Raw genomic sequence first — 19,209 nt, forward strand, 5'->3', positions numbered from 1 at the left:
AAACAGTTTCATCCCTAGAAATGGTGGGAAAACAGTCTTGGGTTAATATCTGTGTAAGCAGATGGGCAAAAACCTCAACTCCAGATAAGCAAATTTCTACTTGTCCCATAGGAAGAAGAAAAGTGTCCTTTCTAAGCACATGACATGAAAGGAACATAAGGACTGGGTTGATTTTTTGGAACTGTGAGGATAGTGACACAATTCCTTGGACCTTGGAATTTACATGTCTAGATGTCTGAAAGCTTCTATGATTAAATTCCTCTCTCCATTCTTCAAAACTTAGTTTTCTTTCATTACCAATTTTGGAGACTTGATTCCTTCAAATAATGTTCTGAATTCTCCTCTTTGTATTGTCCATAACGACATTGCCTAACAGAAAAATCAAGTTTCAGGCTTGGTACACGTTTAAGAATTCACTTTCAACATCTTGATGTGAGCCAGAGGTCTGCCTAACAGCAACAAAGATGAATGCAGAAGGAAATTTAGGCTGACAAATACCAGTCCCACCTGTGTTGGTTAATAAGCAAGACTCTAGCCCAGCCAGTAATCCTCTGGTAACTGTCATTTCCATGTATCCAATCAGTTGCCTGGGAATTATCCCAATAAAAAGAATACAGTGTGTCATTTATCAGGCAGCCAATTAAAGGGCCTCTGCAGCGCTAGGATAGCTGGAAGCCAGTTCTCACAAAGGAAGCAGGATGGGGCCAAGTCAGTATGGCCTTGAGGGAATTCAAGAAAGTAAGTTGTGGCTGATTCATACAGGGACTGGATTTACAAAATATTAGGAGTTGGTAGTATTTCAGTATGTCTCCTTGACGAGAATTCATGGAGGACACCCGGGTGTGGAATGACAACATATGAACTTGGCTGATCATGCTAAAATGGGGCTCTTAGTTTTTGTGACTATGAGATAGTTTTCGGAACATTTTTCTTGATCTCTGAGGCCCATTTAGCATTAAAAGTCTTGAATATGTGAAATAAAAACAAATAAATACAAGTTAAGTAAGGAAAAAAAATCCATGAGTTTATTGGGTGTCTTTGACTCTCTCCTTAACTGATGTCAGCAGAATGAACAAGAGTTGATGGGGACCTTCTATTCTCACTTTTGGAAAATGCAAACAATTCTGTTACCTCAAAACCCTTCTAAAACACAGGTTTTCACCCTCACGGTCACTTGGCTAAGGAAAGGTCTCTCTAACAATGTTTTTAATCCAAAGATATTAAACACTCTCTAGGCCTACTTCAGCCAGCTCACTAATGTACAACATTGATTCAGTACCTAGACATGTCAGGAAGAAATATGTAAATGTATTCTACAGATTCTAGGATGTACTTTGTTTATTTTTTTATTTTAATATCTCTGAATTTGTCTACATAGACTTGTGCATTAAATTAACTGATTTTAAAACATTGTGCAATAAATACATTGTTGGAATTTAATATTTTTAGTCCAAAATAAATTAATGGTCTATCTTGCAATCAATGACACCTGAAATTGGATGGAATATAAGAATGGATTTTAAATAGATTGAGTGAAGGGATACCATCTACCCACCAGAAAAAAAAATACAAATATTTCTGTTTGAAATATAGCCCAGTAGGTGAATATATATAATGAATACATTAAGCTTGGAGTATTATAGTGAAGAAGCTAGAGATTCTGATAAGGGAATCAGCATAGAGTTCTTGGACTCTTGGAAGAGTTTTTTTGAATCATTAAAAAAAATGCATCAGGAGATCTGTGTCTTGATTTTCATAAGATAGACCTCAAAAGCCAACATATATAGGAATCACCCTAAAGTTAGTCATTTATTCAGCCTAGTCATTCATTTTCTGATCTTGCTGAAGCCAGTTTTAGTATTGAGTGTTCAGTTTAAAGCACTTGAAGTTCATCTACTCTGTTGCATGGTATCGGTTGCCTCTGAATTATTTCAATTAAAAAAAAAAACCTAGCTAAACACTTTGGGAGGCACTTGATGGTTTAAATATTCAAAACAACTTTATTTGTGGAAAAGATCTTATTATAATAGAGAATAGTCAAATAAATCAACATTTTCAGTAGGTACTATAAGATTTTCACCCTCAGAATGTGTCCTGATAGTGTTCAAGTTGAAATCACCAGGTATGAGCTGAATAATTAACGTGGGCACTGGAATTTATTAGATCCAGGCTGAGATCCTGAGTGCAGTGTTTGCCAGCTGTGTGATCCTGGACCCTTGCTTCCCTTCTTGGAGATCTAGTTCCTGTTTCTTTAAGATGGAGATAATAGCACTTAACTGCATCAGGTTTAGTTTCAAGGAAGTAAGATTCAATTGTGAAGTGTTTAGAAAAGGGCCTAGTCCACAATACACATTCAATAAATGGCAGGTATGATAATACTTTTTATTACAGTTAGTAGTCTACTATGGACAGCACTAACAAGTCTAATTCAGTTAAAGAAGTGGGTTCTCATTTCTTCTGCCCAGAACAAATTAAAGCCTGAGCATTCTAAACTCTGTCCTGAGACAGTGTGTAACGTGACTTGGCAAACCACAGATGGGTTCCAATTTTATTAGCTGTACAGGAAATTTCTGATTGATTTAACCTCCAAAAGACAATACCGTGTAATTAACATGTAACAAATGTCAACTCTTGTTATTGCTGGAACGGACAAGCCCTCCAGATCTCTGTCCTCCTGGCTTTTCTGTGCATCAGTGTGTTTTTTTTTCCTCTTTCTTCCTTTCTTTTTACTTTCCCATAGCGCCTTGTTGCACCCAGCTCACTTTGAATGATGTTAGGAACAAATTCAGTTGCAGTTCCTCCTGAAAGTCAGTTATTTTGAAACATAAAAAGACATAAAGAGATAAACACCACCTACCTGCTCTGTTTTGGGTGGCATAGAGCCAGAAATGATGCAACTGGTGTGAAGCTTTATCAATAGGGTTTTTTTGTTGTTGTTTTCTTAGGATTCTTTGTATTTGCATATCTGAGTAACTAAGGGATTGCTTTTTCCCCCAAAGCAATTTGTCCAAATCCTTAAAAGACAGCATTGGGGGGGGCGGGAGTTGGGGGGAACAAAACAAAAACAAACCTCTCCTCTTTAAAATTATGATATGATGGGGATTAAGACAGTACCATACCAAAATATACTGTGCTTATCATTGAGATCCCTGATTGTTAGTTCTTGAGTCTGCCAGTGAGACACTGGACCAATCTCTTTATCTCTCAAAGCTTCAAATTCATCTTCTTCAGAAAGATCTCCAGAGGTCCCTTTTAGATTTTATATTCTATGACTCCATATCCTGTTGAGAAATACACATTGCTGAATGGCACTGCAAATTTTCAGCAAGGTTAGCAGTGAGAAGTCAGACCAACTAGGGCATGCATTGCCCTTTCCCTGTAAGATGCTTCTTTTGATCTGTGGCATATAAGATATGTGTTTCAAGCTTTTGCATTAATAGAGATACTGGCTAGTAACTACCTAGTAAGTAATTGGCTGAGTTATGGCTGGAAAGAATGTCCTCTCTCATAAGCAAACTTGATTATTTTATCAGCACCAAACAGAGAGCTTGGCCATATTAACCACTGGATTCCAGTTGATTGACCCAAACATTGAGTGACGATGACAAATATAACAAAAAGGAAACAAAACTATTTCTTTTTAATTATGATTGGTTAGTGATTTTAGTCTCTGTTCCTCGCTCTACTGTTACCCAAATTCACCGCCTCAGCCCTCCACTAACCACACACACATGCACACTTCTCGTTTACCCTTTTGTGTTTAGAGATTAGCTTTCATTCATTTTTTTCATGCTACTGATATTTATGGAGGACTTTGCAAAACTTTCTGCAAGGAATTAGAAGAGATACTGATGGCTAAGACCAAGGGAAGAGAGCCATTCTCAAAGAACTTTAGAATGAAAAATAGGCAACATATATAAATAGGGTATAAAGTAAAGAGATAACAAAGTGATATGAAAATGTATATATTCATATAAAGGCAGGAAATCAAAAGAGGGGAATTTACCTAAGTGGTTTTAGAAGGGACTTCATGGGGAAGGCGGCATTTACAAAGGCTCCTGAGGGATGGGAGATTTGGGGCATGAAAAAGATTTGGGGTGGAGGAAAGAGTCCACCAGGTTAGAACTATATGCAAAAACCTTAAGGTCGTGGACAAAGACCCTCCTTGCGGCTGGAGCCAAGGTTACAGGTGCATCATGGAGGCAAAGCAAAGGCTGGAGGGATGTGTGATAGTCAGACCATGGAGGACATGCATGGCAGGACAGAGAGCTGGGGATGTACCTGGTAGACTCTGGGGAATTAGAAATATGTTCAAGCAGACTCTGCAGGTATCTACTTGGCTGGCTGTATCTTGCATTCACATCCTCGGTCAAATGCTGTTTTCCTCACTGAGATCTTCTTTAGCTACTTTGATTAAAGCAGCCACTTACACTCCTCAGTTACTTTTATTATGTCTTACGTCGCTCTGTGTTGTTTTGTTAATAAAACAAATTACAGTCTAGGACTACTCTGCTTATGTGCCAATGTCTTTATTGTCTGCCAACACCTTCTAAAATATGGAACTCCAAGAGCAGAGGTACCTCAGCATCCTTGGTCTCTACTAATTGTCCAATGGGTGATTGAGCAAACTTGAACATGTCTGTTAAAGTCGCAGTTTACAGATATCCTCAGCCTATAGATACATAGTTTTCCTTTTCAGTATCTGGGAAAGGGAGTAAAAATGTTTTTAATAATGAAACTCAGCTTCTGCCAGCCTGAATTAGCGGCATCCCCAACTACTGTAAGGATCTCTATATTTACAGCGACGCCTCTTCCAGATGTTGTCGGTGCATATTTTTTCTTTCCAAGTACAACTCAAACTTCTCATGTGTTCCAAAACCACATGGAAGTGGAACGTTAAATCTGGGGGTGGGCATGTCTGTGTAATTTCCTTCATTTCTATAAGGTTTTGGTGGCTTTTTTCTCCCGTAGGCCACAGATTAGCTTAACAATTGCAAATCAGCTTCAGAGGTTTTCCCTTAAAGAAAAAGGAAAAAAAAAAAGATAGCATGTTTGAACAGGCGAGGCTTGGTGAAAGTCTCTTTGTTTCACATCCTAAACTGTTCACTCAGCTTCTAGCTACCCTCTTTTCTTTGGATCAGTAAAAATCAATATATATATAATATGATATATATGTCTCTTCATGTACATATAGTTGCTCATCTCTTCTTTCAGACTGTCACAGGAACCGGAGAACATGATACTCCCTTCCTTTATACTCCTGACCAATATTGGCCTGTATGTGTGTGTGTGTGTGTGTGTGTGTATGCTTTAATACAAATTCCCAAAGGATGGAGAAAAAGAAGTGTAGTATAAATAAGCAAACAACCAATTGACTTAACAAATCCTTATTTAGCTGGCCTCTGGTTTTATTTTTGAGAACCACTTTCCTTGTTTTGATTTGAAATGATGCCACCAAAACATATTACAGAAACATTGCGCTTTGCAAAACAGAACAAGTCAAATGAGCCTCCCCAAGTGTAAACAGAAATCTTGTTTGGATGAACTGTTTTTAAGAATCCAAATTAAACCAAATGGCATCCTTTTAAAGTGCATGTGTTTCCCTTAAGTGCTAAAACTATATTATGTTCCTGCAATTCTTTTTTATCCCAAATGTTCCAGTTAAGCTGTGGTTTTTAAGATGTCCTGACTCTAAATGGTTTTCATACACATTCGGCAAACATGATTCTAGAGTCACCATCAATCACTGCCGGCATCTGTGTGTTATACGTGTTTCAGCATCCCCAGGGAACCAAGTTTGGTAACACACAGCTTGGCAGAAACCAGTTGGGTGCCGCTGTATGAGGGAAGATGGGCAAGTTTGTAGCATCTGTTTGCCTGTAATTAAATCAAGTCTGTGTTTTCCCACCCTGAGCACACTTGACTTAAGTGCCTGCATCACGCCTTCTGTCACATGTTGTGACTTTTCACTTCTTCATAAACTATTACTAGTGATGGCAACACATTTCAAGGTTAGGTTCACCAGGCTGAGCATTACTTTCCTGTTAACCCTTGAGAAGGTATGTTAGGAGTAACGAGTCCAGACATGAACATTTTGGGGCAAAAAAAAAAAAAAAAAAAAAAAGCCCAATTTGTCTTTCCTGGATCAATCCAAAATAGAGATAGGGTGTTCTCTTCAGCATTGTTATCAGATCAGTTTGTGTCTTGAGAGTCAGAAGAATAGGAAATTAGTCTTTCACAAATGTCCATCATATCAATGCCCTCTGCTTGTTTACTTCCTACTTGGAAAATACATTCATTTGCTCCTAGACATGAGATTGGCCCTCAAAATGAAGTGATCGGTAGGAAACTGTCACTTTCCTTTTATTCCTATCCTTCCTACTCCTCCACCCCCACTCCCACCCACAACAAGCACAAAATCCTTAGCGGGGTTTTCATAAGCAAAGCTTAATATGTGGAGACCTACAGAGGTGGCGAATGGAGTTTAGATGGCTTCTCACTGAGATGCGTTTGCTTCCAGCTAATCCTGTCTCCCACCATCTGAAGCTAGCTGAACGTTGAACAGAAAGGTCAGAACAATGAGAAGCATAATCTCTGGCTCCCTTGTAGATGCTTGACAATGGGTGTGCCTAGTTATTTTGTCCCCCTTAGTTGTTTTCTGGAGATGATAGGGTGCAAAGAGAGAGAGGAGACAAGACTAGCAGGTAAATAAATCTAGTGATTTTTAACAAACATAACAGGTTACACATCCCCACAGGTGTCCTCACCTTCAACTCTGTTCCTTTGAAAGTTTATATAATTATTCATAAGCATTTTGGGCTTCCTTTTTTTCAGAATTGCTATTAGAGCCTGAAGCACATTCCTTAAATGTTTGAATATTTGAGGGCAGATTTGACTTTGGCCACGGTCAATTATCCTTCACAGTCTCAGCCAGGGAATCCCATTTGGATCCCAGAACTACAGTTGTCTACTATAAAGTAATAGGACAAATATTTCTACATATATAATAAAACCTTTTTAAAATACAAGAGGATTATGAATCTACATGTGAATGTCTGTTTTGTCTTTTTTTTTTTCCAACTGGCATCACTCACATAAATACAGAGCTTCTCTATGTGATGAATTGGGGAGCTGAATATGCATCAGCCGGGTACATATCCACTCAAGTCAGATACACCAAGATCCGGTTGTATTTTGGAATGGAAATCATTCATTTTAGTACAGTGTCTTGGTATTCCTAAAAAAATGCCTAGGGAGATAGTGATAAATATGAAGAAAGGAAAATAAAACACAAAGAATAAAATAAGAGAAAATGGAGGGAGAGAAAGAAGACAGAGGGTTTTGATAATAGGGTGGTGGGAAGGGATGGATAAAGGATCAGCAACACTCCGCAGCAGTCCTTCCATGATTTGGGGAATGGATCGTGTGATGATTACTTCCATGTGTCATCTTGACTGAGCCATGGCGGGGCCCACATATTTGGTAGAACGTTATTCTGGGTGTTTCTGTAAGAGTGGTTTTAGATGAGTTTAACGTTAAATTGTTAGACTCAGTAACGTAGATTGCCCTCCCTAATTTAGTGGGGTTGGGGGTGGGGAGCTCATCCAATCAGTTGAAGGCCTGAATAGAACAAAAGGACTGACCTTCCCCTGAATAAGAGGGAACTCCTCTTACCTGACTGTCTTTAAATGGGGACATCAGTTTTTTCCTGCCTTCAGACTCAAGCTGAAACATCTGTTCCTCCTGGGTTTTGAGTCTACTGGCCTCAAAACCATTCTGGTTCTCAGGCATTCCTACTTGGACTGGATCTAAACCATCAGCTCTCCTGGGCCTTCAGCTTGCAGACTGCAGATCTTGGAACACGTCAGTTTCCATAATCGTGTGAGCCAATTCCTTTTAATAAAATTCCCTTTTTCTCTCTCTCTGTCTCTCTCTGTCTGTCTCTCCGTCTGCCTCTCTCCATACATCTAGAGATAGAGATAGAGATAGAAAAAGATCCTGTTGGTTCTGTTTCTCTGATGAACTCTGACTAATGCAGTTTGGCTACTCATAATGACCTTGTAGTCTGGAGTTTTGCTGACCTTGCCCTTCATAAATCTGCATCACCATATTAATGAATCTTGACAGACGAGAAACTCTAATCTCAATCAAAAGGAGCTGGGGAAGGGGTGGTGAGTAGGGGCAAAGACTAGTACTGGCAACAGCTTTTTGTGGCTGCACGTCTGTGCCCATGGCTCCCAGGATTAGCACAATCAGCAGGTGGCTGGGGAAGGACATCTGAACCGGAAGAATCCTCTCCTTCCTCACTCTCACCCCCTGCACCTCTATTCTGTTGGGGAGCATTACAGATTTTTTAACTCTAACTGTGGAAGCGAATGCAGCTGCTCTTTGTAATTGTTTGTGAAACTGAGTTAAAGGGAGGTTGTTGTGGCTCTGCAGGTGCAATCATTAGACGCATCTATGCTGTGTAATTAACCTCATTTCCATGTGAATGTCCGTGGTTTATGCGCTGCTTAGAGAACTCACGCCATGATCATTACACTTACAGTCAATCCAATTAGACAAAGGTTCCCACACTTAGAGAAGGATCAGGACAAACCACAAGGGTAGGCCTCTCTCAAGAAGGTCTCTAGTTAAATGTCTCAAAATAAACAACTGTGGCCTAATTAATTGTATGGCAGGCCAAAGGAACACACCAAAGAACTACTTATGTGTCTGGATCCCAATCCTAGGGAGCCGCTTAATAGAATCTCCCTTTGTCCACACTTGCAGTGGCTTAGAGATGTGTACAAATGGGGGACGGAGGGCTGGTGTCTACCCTCCCACCCTCTGTCTTATCACAAACCCCGGTTGCCCAATAAGATATCCAGTGGCTTTATTTTGATTTATTTTGTACCCTTTATGTTTTCAGAACAATTAGGGGAAAAAAAAATCCATGGGTACTTCTAAGAGGAAGTTGGTCAGGCTGGCAAGGTTTTCCACAATATTTTATCAGAGCTACGGCTAGAGGGTGCCACCGAAGGATATTTTCCCTGGATGTCCCAGATTTATTGACTTCCTTTTCTTCTAAAGCTCTCTAATGCTGCAGATCCAACCTCTCATTTTAAACATTCGTCATAATGTATGTGTTATGCGTGTCCATTCTTTCTCAGGAAGTTCGTAGCTGGATCCTTGAACATACCTTAGACTTCTGTTATCTCCCCAGAGACACCTAGCACCATGCTAGTAACTTCAGGGGAGCCCAGTAGGTGCTTGGGGTGGGGGTGGGGGCTGTGCTAACCGATTAAATGGAAAGAACTGTGGCTTGTCAAATCACAGGAACCTACACAGGCTTTTTATATTCTAGAACACCTCTGAGACCTGCTTGAACCACAAAAAAGGCAGACTAAAAATAAAGGAAATTAGGAAAAGAGAATAACAACAAAAATACGGAAGGAACTATAGCCCCTGGAAGAATGAGAGTTCATGATACTTTTGTGCTAAACTTCAGATAGACTGTGGCTCCTCAGAGTATACTGTCTGGACCGACAGCCGCGTCACTTGGGGTCTGTTAGAAGTTCCAAATCTCAGGCTCCATCCCAAAGCTACTGAGTGAAAATCGACATTTTACAACTTCCAGGTGCTTCTTGTGCACATGAAATCAGAGAAACACTCAGCCTTAGGGCCTTAGAGCACCGCCAGTTCAAGGTTGAGTGACTCCCAGGACAGCTGCAGGGTTGTCCATGGTCCCTCAGAGCTCCTGCTGTCACTTTCTTATCTCCATCTTCTGCCATCCCTCTACAATTTTGTTTCTTATCTTCCTTTTTTTTTTGTTTTAAATCTGAGATCGTATCTTAGAGGAATAAATTTGGCATCTCCTCTTCCTCTCCATCACTTTCCTGTGTCTGTGGCCTCCTAACTGTACTTCTGAATCAGTCTTAGGAGCCACTTCTAGGAACCATCTCCCAAGACTTTCAGGCCGGTTTGGCGCAAGTTTCGTTTCTTTTGCACTTACAGTACTTACCAGATACTCTTTTTTTTTTTTTTAATATTTACCGGATACTCTTAAGTATTTATTTACTTATTTAAATGTCTGCCTTCCTCATTAGACTTAGAAGCGCAGCATTTAGCATGGTATCTGGCATATAAATAATTGCGGCATGAAGGAAGGAAGCCCTTTGATTTCTGTACACGCCACACACAAATTAGTGTATTCTTCAATATTTTGATTGGCTGTGACATTTTCTTTCAGTGTGTTCAAATGCTGTATTCAAATGCTGATGGCAGGAAAATACATATATAATTGTTTTCTTAGAGTTTTGGCAGTGTCTCTCGAAACTATATAGTGCAATTATTTGTAGAGCTTTTTAAAAATCCTGATTCCCTGGGCCTACCCTGGAACAAGTAACACGGACTCTCTATGGGTAAGGCCCAAACGCAGGCATCTTTTTTTTAAGTTTATTTATTTAATTTTGACAGAGACAGTGTGCAGGGGTGGGGAAGAGAGAGAGGGAGAGAGAGAATCCCAAGCAGGCTCCACACTGTCAGTGCAGAGCCCAATGTGGGGCTCAAATTCATGAACCGTGACATCATGGTCTGAGCCGAAATCGAGAGTCGCATACTTAACCAACTGAGCCCCCCAGGCACTCCCAAACGCAGGCATTTTTAAAAGCCCTCCAGGTGGTTCCAAAGTGCAGTCGTGGTGGAAAATCACTAATTGAAAAGATTAGTGGGAGTTAAACTATTATAATTAAAATAAGCTGGGGCAGTGGTTTCTGATGCACTCATCTCAAGAGTTTTCGTGGTTTTGTGGCTGTGTCTTAGCATCTGTTGGTTTCATGGGGTGGCCTCTGGAGGACCCTGAGATGGCTCAGGACACCTTACCCTTAGCCTTAATTTGAGCAGCCGCTCTTTAACTGGCTTTGTAAATCCAACTTCTGTGAAGGATTGCCCTAAAGAACGGCTCTTGCTGCTGTTGAAAACAGACAAAAAAGCCTCTAAAGCACTCATTTAGGGACTAGCTAAAGGTGACAGAACATAAATAATTTATCATCTCCTTTTCCATTTGTTTTCTTTGTCACTCTTTTCATTCAGGGATGTGTTTTTGAAGAACAACTGCTATCCCATCACTCAGCTCAACTCACCTCTTAAGAGTTTACGGAAAGTTTAAATGACCCTGTCTCAATCAGTGGTTTCAGGGAAAAGAATGTGAAGAATTAATTGAGTTGATGCCAAACCCACAAAATGGTTCAGCGTAAAAACCGATAATTAAAAATTAAGTAGAAATAACACATGGTCGTTCATAAGCAATTTCATTTTTATTTTTTTGTCAATAATAATTATGAAGCATCCATTATGCATAAAATACTAAATTAGCTTTGAGCAGTTTACAGTCTTATATATAATCCTATGTAACTGGAATTATATGTATATATATATATATGTATATATATATAGTGTATATGTATTTCATATATGTGCCTAATCTAAGCACAATTGGCAAGAAATGAGATTCTGTCCTACTGAGAGGAGCTTATTTTCAAGAGTCATGCTGATAAGTCTACATTTTTAAAGATGCTGTTTTAAAGAATATTTTTGTGGTACCTGAAGCAAATATGGCAGGAAGGTTAACGTTTTAAAAAATCTTGGTAGTCGCTAAAATGTTATTATTGCATGACTTTCTAGATGGTTAAAATATTAAGATAGGCAAAAGTAAACAAAATGCGAGAAAACAAAGAACAGTCAGGGAAGATTTATATGGGCGTGATATTGTTAAAAAAAAAAAAAATTAAAATCGCACCAGCCATGTCTATCCCTCTCATATGACGATTGTCAGTTTCTGGCTGACTGAAAGTCTGTAACCTGCCGTTGAACCTCTCCAGTTCTGCTGTGGGAAGATTTTTCTGTAGGACAGGCCAAGGCAAGTCTAGAATGATTCCTGTAGAAGAGTTTAGGAGTGACTGTAATTTAGGAAAGTCCAAACTCCCAACCAGGCACTGTTGAGTATGCCCTTAGGAATGAGAGGCATGGTATGTGTTGGGTATTCTCTGGATCCCTGTCCCCATTGGCTTCCCATCCTGCTCCTTCCTGCTTTACACCCCAGAGAGCAGCTCTTGTAATGAACTTCAGCAGCTGGAACCCCTTTGTCCTCAGAAAGATACATTAAGTCAGAAACTCAAGGATCCTATTAAATCTGATAATTCTTGTCAGGGGAATGTTTCCCCATCAAGCCTCAAAGATATTCTGCAGCAATACCTATAACATGGGACTTAAGCCATGGAGAGTGTGAGGTCCAATTAATGAAAGTACTAATTACCTTCATAAAATAGTTGGTATGGAGAAAAAATGTAAAGATAGATATAATTGAGTTTCTTTCCATTGGCCCACATAAGCCCCAACCTGGGAAAATCTCACCTAGGCATCAGGTCTCTCAGTTGGTCCTAAAATTTCTTTCCTGATCCATAATTGCTAATTCACTTAAGTAAAAACAATATTTGGTCTCACAGGTGCCAACCCAAGTAAGCCATTGCTTTGCTTGGAGTGGCTGAAAAAATACAATTACATTACATTCATGAACATACCTCCTTCTTGAAAGAATGCAATTAACATTTGGAAAATGATTTGCTGCTGGATAATCTCAGTTTCTTAGTCCTGGAAAAAATATGAATAGTAAACCATACATTTTTAAAATGTACTGTATCACATAAAGACCTGGTCTTGATGCAAAAAAATAAAAATAATAAGTAATAATTATACCTTTTGCCTTAGGGAACTGAAAAATCCTAACACCTCCTATTAGAATAAGCCGTTGAATACGTTGTTTTTACTTGACAGCTCCATCCAAAGAAACATCCACTCTTTGAGGTGACAAGTTTCTTCAAACAACTGCTGTTCCCAACAATGCCCTTATGGTAGAAAGTATTGCACCCCCTTCAGCAAATGTCACTAAAAGTCTGAATTTTATAAGTTTTTATCAATTCATTTGATCATTTGATCTGAAGTAAGACTGAGCAATAACATTAGTAATAGTTCCTGGGTAATAAAGCCATTTTGGAATTGGCATTCATGGAGAGGAAGTCAATATTTTAAAATAAGAACATTTAAATGAGTTTACTGGCTCTATTTTTAGACTCATATAATTATGTCTGCATTAAAACTCTGAATCTCTCGTTATGAAATAAATCAGATATAAATTATGCCTGCTGAAAATCTTTAAATGCAGTTAATTAGGGGAAAACAGACACTTCATTTGAGGAATGGCCATGTGAACACCTTTTTTTCCTAACCACAGCTATGCTGTCTGATTGCTGACTAATCTCTGTCCAAGTTCGTCTCGTCCGTGCCTATATTTTTGTTAATAAAAATATAAATACTTTTTAAAAACAAGCAAAACTAAAATCAACTTCATGACTAGTAGTAGGAGAATTGATGGATTTCTAATTCCTTGTAATTGCTTTATTATGTTCAGCCAGACAATGAGAGCCAGGTTTCCATAGCAAATTCAAGTTCTGAATCAAGTTGGAATAATTTATTATACTAAGTCACTCTATTTGAATGAAGTACATTTCATCTTTGGCAAACAAATGTTCAAAGCACATGGACCACTTTCTTAGCAAAGTTTACTTCGAACATTATTTAAACAAGGCTCTCTGTAGATTAGGACAAGAAAACAAGAAGAGAAAACTTCATCATTTTCATTATGTGTTACAGACTAGGCACATGTCTCTGCTCATGATCATGGATGTGTGTGAATATTCACATATGACTGTTGGACTGAGAGTACGTTTAGATGAGCACTGACTCATTAACCCATCATCAAACAGTATCTGATGAGCACATTTATCTTGATTTTAACTGCCATGAAGATAGGGCCAGGAGCCTTAGATTTATCTTCTCAAAATCTCTAAGAAAGACTTGAGCAGAAATTCTAAGGACTTGCATAAAAAACATGTTTCAGTAGTTTTTAAATATATTTTTGATGAAGGATTTTGGAGCCAATTTCAGTCATTATATCATTTTACTTATAAATACTTCAGTATTTGTAATACAGGTTTTTCAAGGCATTTAGTACCGTGGCAAGATGCTTATGATATAATTCTAATGGACTATTTTAACAGAATATGGATTCCAATATTTACAAAACACTGACATCTGGAAGTTGGGAGAATTTGCTATTTGAATGTTACCAGAAGGATCAGGTTCATTTGGGGGAAAAGTCTCATCTTCGCAAGGTAGCAAAAGGAAACATACTTGCATGGAATTTTAGGTGACACTTCCTATTAAATAGACATCTCCAGGTGAGAAACACAAGTCTAATATTTTCATATTTGTTGACTTTTATTGTTAAATTAGACTATGCCTCTCTAATTCCTAAGCATCATCAGTAAGAATTCCTCAGTATTGTTCACAAGAACCACCAAAGTAGCCAATTACTTTATTTTTTAATGGTCTTCATCAATATATTATGAACTCATTCATTTAACATTTTTGAGCATTTTGATGCAGGAAACTGTATTAGGATCTAAGGAAATAAAATGAACAAAACATTGTTCCTCATATAAGGACTTTGTAATATAGGGTTATCAGAAGCATATAAGGAAATTACCACCACACTGTAGGCTTAGTTCCGTTGTATTAGTCATTATAGAAAAAAGGAGGTAACACACAAGACAGGATTATTGACTCTTCCCTGAAAAGGGAACCCATGAAGTCTTCCCAGTGAGATGGCAGAGTTGATTTCAAATACACAGAATAGCACCTTTCATATAGTACAGGGGCACTAAGTATTTGTCGAATTTTTTTTAGAATAATATAAAATGTATAAATTATATGTTATAACCAAGTCCATATGGAAGATTTGCCTGATTCAGTATTTTTAAAATGTATTTTAGGTTCAATAACTTTGCAAATAATTCACTGGGGTCTTCTCAGCGTATGGTTTTAAATAAGGATATAGTCAGATTTTATTGTTAAAAATGTATTGGCTTTGGGGTAGTAAGACTGGCAGACTGAAGATAGAAACTTAAGACTGTTATAAATCCAACCAAAGGACATGAGATTATTTTGTCAATGAAGAGTTCTATGTTCAATAACGCTAAATCCCAGACCTGGGACATTATGTGTTCTCATTTCAGTATCCTGGGGTCATCCTGATAAGCTTATTTTTCTGCACATGAGGTTTGGAGCAGGGCTGTTATATCTCCACAAGAAAGAGCAACAGCTGAACCTCATCATAACCCTGTGTTTTGTGTGTCGATTTTTGCTTTAGGGACATCCCATATATTTGCTTGGTGAGCTTTTACCTGCAAGGCTAACAAGGTCAGTGCGTGTCAAAAGCAATTATTTTCATTTGAGATTTATTTCCCTATGGGTAGCCTTAAGATATTCAAGTTACTAATGAGGGCATTGAAGTTAGGGTTTAAGTATATTATTAAGAGAAACATGACTGCCTGGAGAATAGCCACGATACATAGTTTAGCCACATCAAATCCCCTTTAGGAGACGTAAGTGTATGAATGTGCATGTGTGCGCGTGTGTGTGGGGGGGATGGGTGGAGAACATACACATGTATATGTATTTGTGAACCTAAAGCCAAAGATTGATACTTCATTTTTGATCTGTTGACCTTTCCCCAAGACAGGCAGTTTTGTTGGTTTTACCTTGTTCTAACACTAACTTTAATCTGTCTAAAATCATAAAATAATCTTACTTTATTCTGTCTGCTGGGTTTGATTGAAATAGGTCTTTCTACCTCACTGTACTATATAATCCCCAGAGCCAAAAATGTCACTTTGTAGTATTTATGTTCCTTATTCTATGCTTTTGTGCTCATTCTCTGTCCTTCAGAGTCTTGACTTGCATATTGTAAACACTCAAAGTTTAAACCTTATAAGAAGAACTTCTCAAACTGTGTGTATGCGGATTCCCTGAAAATCCTGGTAATAGACAGATCTTGCCTCAGTAGGTCTGGGGTGGGGTGTATTCTCAACGTTTATTTATTTTTGGGACAGAGAGAGACAGAGCATGAACAGGGGAGGGGCAGAGAGAGAGAGGGAGACACAGAGGGAAACAGGCTCCAGGCTCTGAGCCATCAGCCCAGAGCCCGACGCGGGGCTCGAACTCCCGGACCGCGAGATCGTGACCTGGCTGAAGTCGGACGCTTAACCGACTGCGCCACCCAGGCGCCCCGGGTGGGGTGTATTCTAAGAAGCTCACAGGTCACGCTGATCTTGCTCATCTGTAGATCATGTTTTGAGTAGCAAAGGTCTACAGTGTACCTCACTTTGGTTCCCCAGTGAGTTCAGACCCATTTCTATCTACTATGAAAATGAAGTCATTTCATGAAAGGGAGTATAATTGGGATCACATTTGGTTTTAAGTTTGGGTGTTAATATTAACCAGGATTCACATATGGATATTATTGTTGTTGCCTTCAAAATGATTACCAACTACTTTTCCAGTGTGCAAATTCTGCTTTTGGAATTATCTGTAGAAATTCAAAGATGAGGAGTCACTCATTCATTCATTCATTCATTCATTCATATTATGATTTGACAGATGTTTACCAAGAGCCTAAAAAATCGTAAGTACTGTACTAGATTCTTAGGGACACATGGATGAGTAAAGGAAAGTGGTTGCCCTTAAGTACTCAAGGAGGTCAAAGAGGAGGCAAGTAGTCAACAAACAATAATGTTTCAACTTAATAAATAAAATGTGTATTTTGAGCATATTTGTTTTCTTAAACCAAATAAAAGTCATTTGGAATTAAAATTGGCATAAAATCTGGTAATGCATTTCCTTATGGAAAATAAGTTGTGGCTATGAAGTAGTGAAACTTTTTCTTGACTGTCTTATAGCTTGATTCAGCATGCACTTAGAATTGGGTTAGGAATGGGGGCACCTGGGTGGCTCAGTCGGTTAAGCGGCCGACTTCGGCTCAGGTCATGATCTCATGGTCCGTGAGTTCGAGCCCCGCGTCGGGCTCTGTGCTGACAGCTCAGAGCCTGGAGCCTGTTTCAGATTCTGTGTCTCCCTCTCTCTGACCCTCCCCCGTTCATGCTCTGTCTCTCTCTGTCTCAAAAGTAAATAAACGTTAAAAAAAAATTAAAAAAAAAAAGAATTAGGTTAGGAATGGCATTTTGGAATATGTATATAGCACCCCAAAATAACTTCTTTGAAGAAAACTATCCATAAGTAGCATCATGATTGTGGCAGAAATAACTCCATTATTTCTTATTTAAATATGTTTATCTCATAAGCTATGGATTTGAATGTGTGTGTATCTGTATGCACACATAATGCCCTATGCCAAATTTAATATTTAATACTTCACTCAGTGTGTTACTGGTTTTTGCAAATAAAAGACTGTACTTTATGAATTCTTAATCCACACCTCATATATCGCTTAAAGGTGGGCGACCATATAATTTAGTATCCAAAATGAAACCCTTTAGGGTAAAAGGCTGCACTATTAATATTTACACCAGGATAGTGGGCACAATGAGGACTGTTCTGGGGCAATCAGGACATAAGATCTTTTAACAGAAAGACCAAAAATTACTAAATAAAAATATCTCTGGTCTGGTCTTTTCAGTATTTTAGAATTAACTTACTAAAACATTATAATTTTTCTGAATAAATTATATTTGATAAATTTCTGTCTACATTTCAGAGAGTGTTGCTGGTGAGGGAGTTCTGGATTTTCCTGTTTTCTCCTGGCATCAGTCCTCCGTAATGGATTTTGTCCCAAACAGGGGGCACTAGGGCTTTCTGTGGACAAAATCGCTTTTTTGGAAACAATAAAAAGGCTTTGTGGGGGGAAAAAATCTCCCGCATTTAATAATTTGTTTTTTGAATTTAGCAATTATTTTCAGAATATGACTACTGGATACTGTATGATTTAACAGAGATTTTTAGGGAAAAATCTATAGAATTTTTAAAAGGTGGAGGATACTTCTTAAGGATATACCTACATAAGTTGATGGTTGAAGCAGCCTATCTGGAAGAGTCATTTGATCAGTGGTTAATTTTTTATATTTATGTGTGAACTGTTTTATGAATGCAGGGCATTATTTTATAATTTACAGCTGCATTTGGCCAGACATTCTTGAAAAGGGGTAGGGTATGGGTTGTACAGCTCTTTCATTAAATCTTGAAAAAATTATATTGAAATACACTAAAAGAAAGAAAAAAAAAGAATAACTCACTGGGGCTTAATAGCTTGTTTCTGTAGGTATAGAAAGAAAAGAAAATGTTGTGGCCAGTTTTCTCTAAATTCTGAATACACAAGAGAATGAAACCCATTTTTTCAATTAAAATTGAAATTTAAATTTTAATTGGAAAGTTGTTTTGCTTTGCCTCAAACTGGCCTTACCTTTCACAACCTTCTATTTGATACTAATTTTTCATAAAATTAAATTTCCCCACTTATTTGAATTTTCCATTTGTCTCTCTGCTGTAATGGAACTCTGACACTGTAACAGGTTATTTTTCACTGTTACTTTTGAAAAAGTGCTACCCGTATGTAGTTCCTCTGTTTAAAACAAAATAGATTGAATAAATGGTTAAGTAAAAATGCCAACACATAATTGACATCCAAAAGACCTGATTGATGTAATCTTTTTTTTCTATGTGGAAGTATGCAATTCATCTATTCTAATATTATTGTAGTGCTTTGTTCAAGTGTGACTGCTTAGTTTGATTTTTGGGCTGTGGTATCCTATTGTCCTTTTATCCTTTTCTGTCCTTTTAGCCTTTTCTATCCTTTTAGCCATCAGGTCTTCATCTGTTCTTTGGAAATATAATTTCCTTTCACAATGCTGATGATTAATTTCTTTGTCTCATCATTTATCTAAAATTGTATTCCTCTTTCAACTTTTCTCATCTTCACATTTTTTTTCAGTTCTTGAACAACAGATTTGTGTAAGTGTATGATACATTTGAATTTAGCACACATAGGAAAACCATCCAAACTCTGTATAGTGGGTGACTTCAGGTATAGCTAGTTCAGAACTTGTATCTCATAGCCTCTAGTTTTAACATTAGTTGAACATAAGAAGAATTGAAATGTGTGACGTAAGCCATAATTTTTTTAATAGAACAGAAAGAATAATATTATGGGTGGCCTATATCTATGATCCTAAGATTTATGGGATTTGGATGGAACAATATTTATTCATCATAGACTACATTATTTTCTTCATCAGTAGACCGTGAGCATTATAGACTCTC

Source organism: Lynx rufus, unplaced genomic scaffold, assembly GCF_022079265.1.
Source record: "Lynx rufus isolate CCGP_SWC_20201006 ecotype Redwood Valley unplaced genomic scaffold, mLynRuf1.p SCAF_18, whole genome shotgun sequence".
NCBI classification, from domain to species: Eukaryota; Metazoa; Chordata; class Mammalia; order Carnivora; family Felidae; genus Lynx; species Lynx rufus.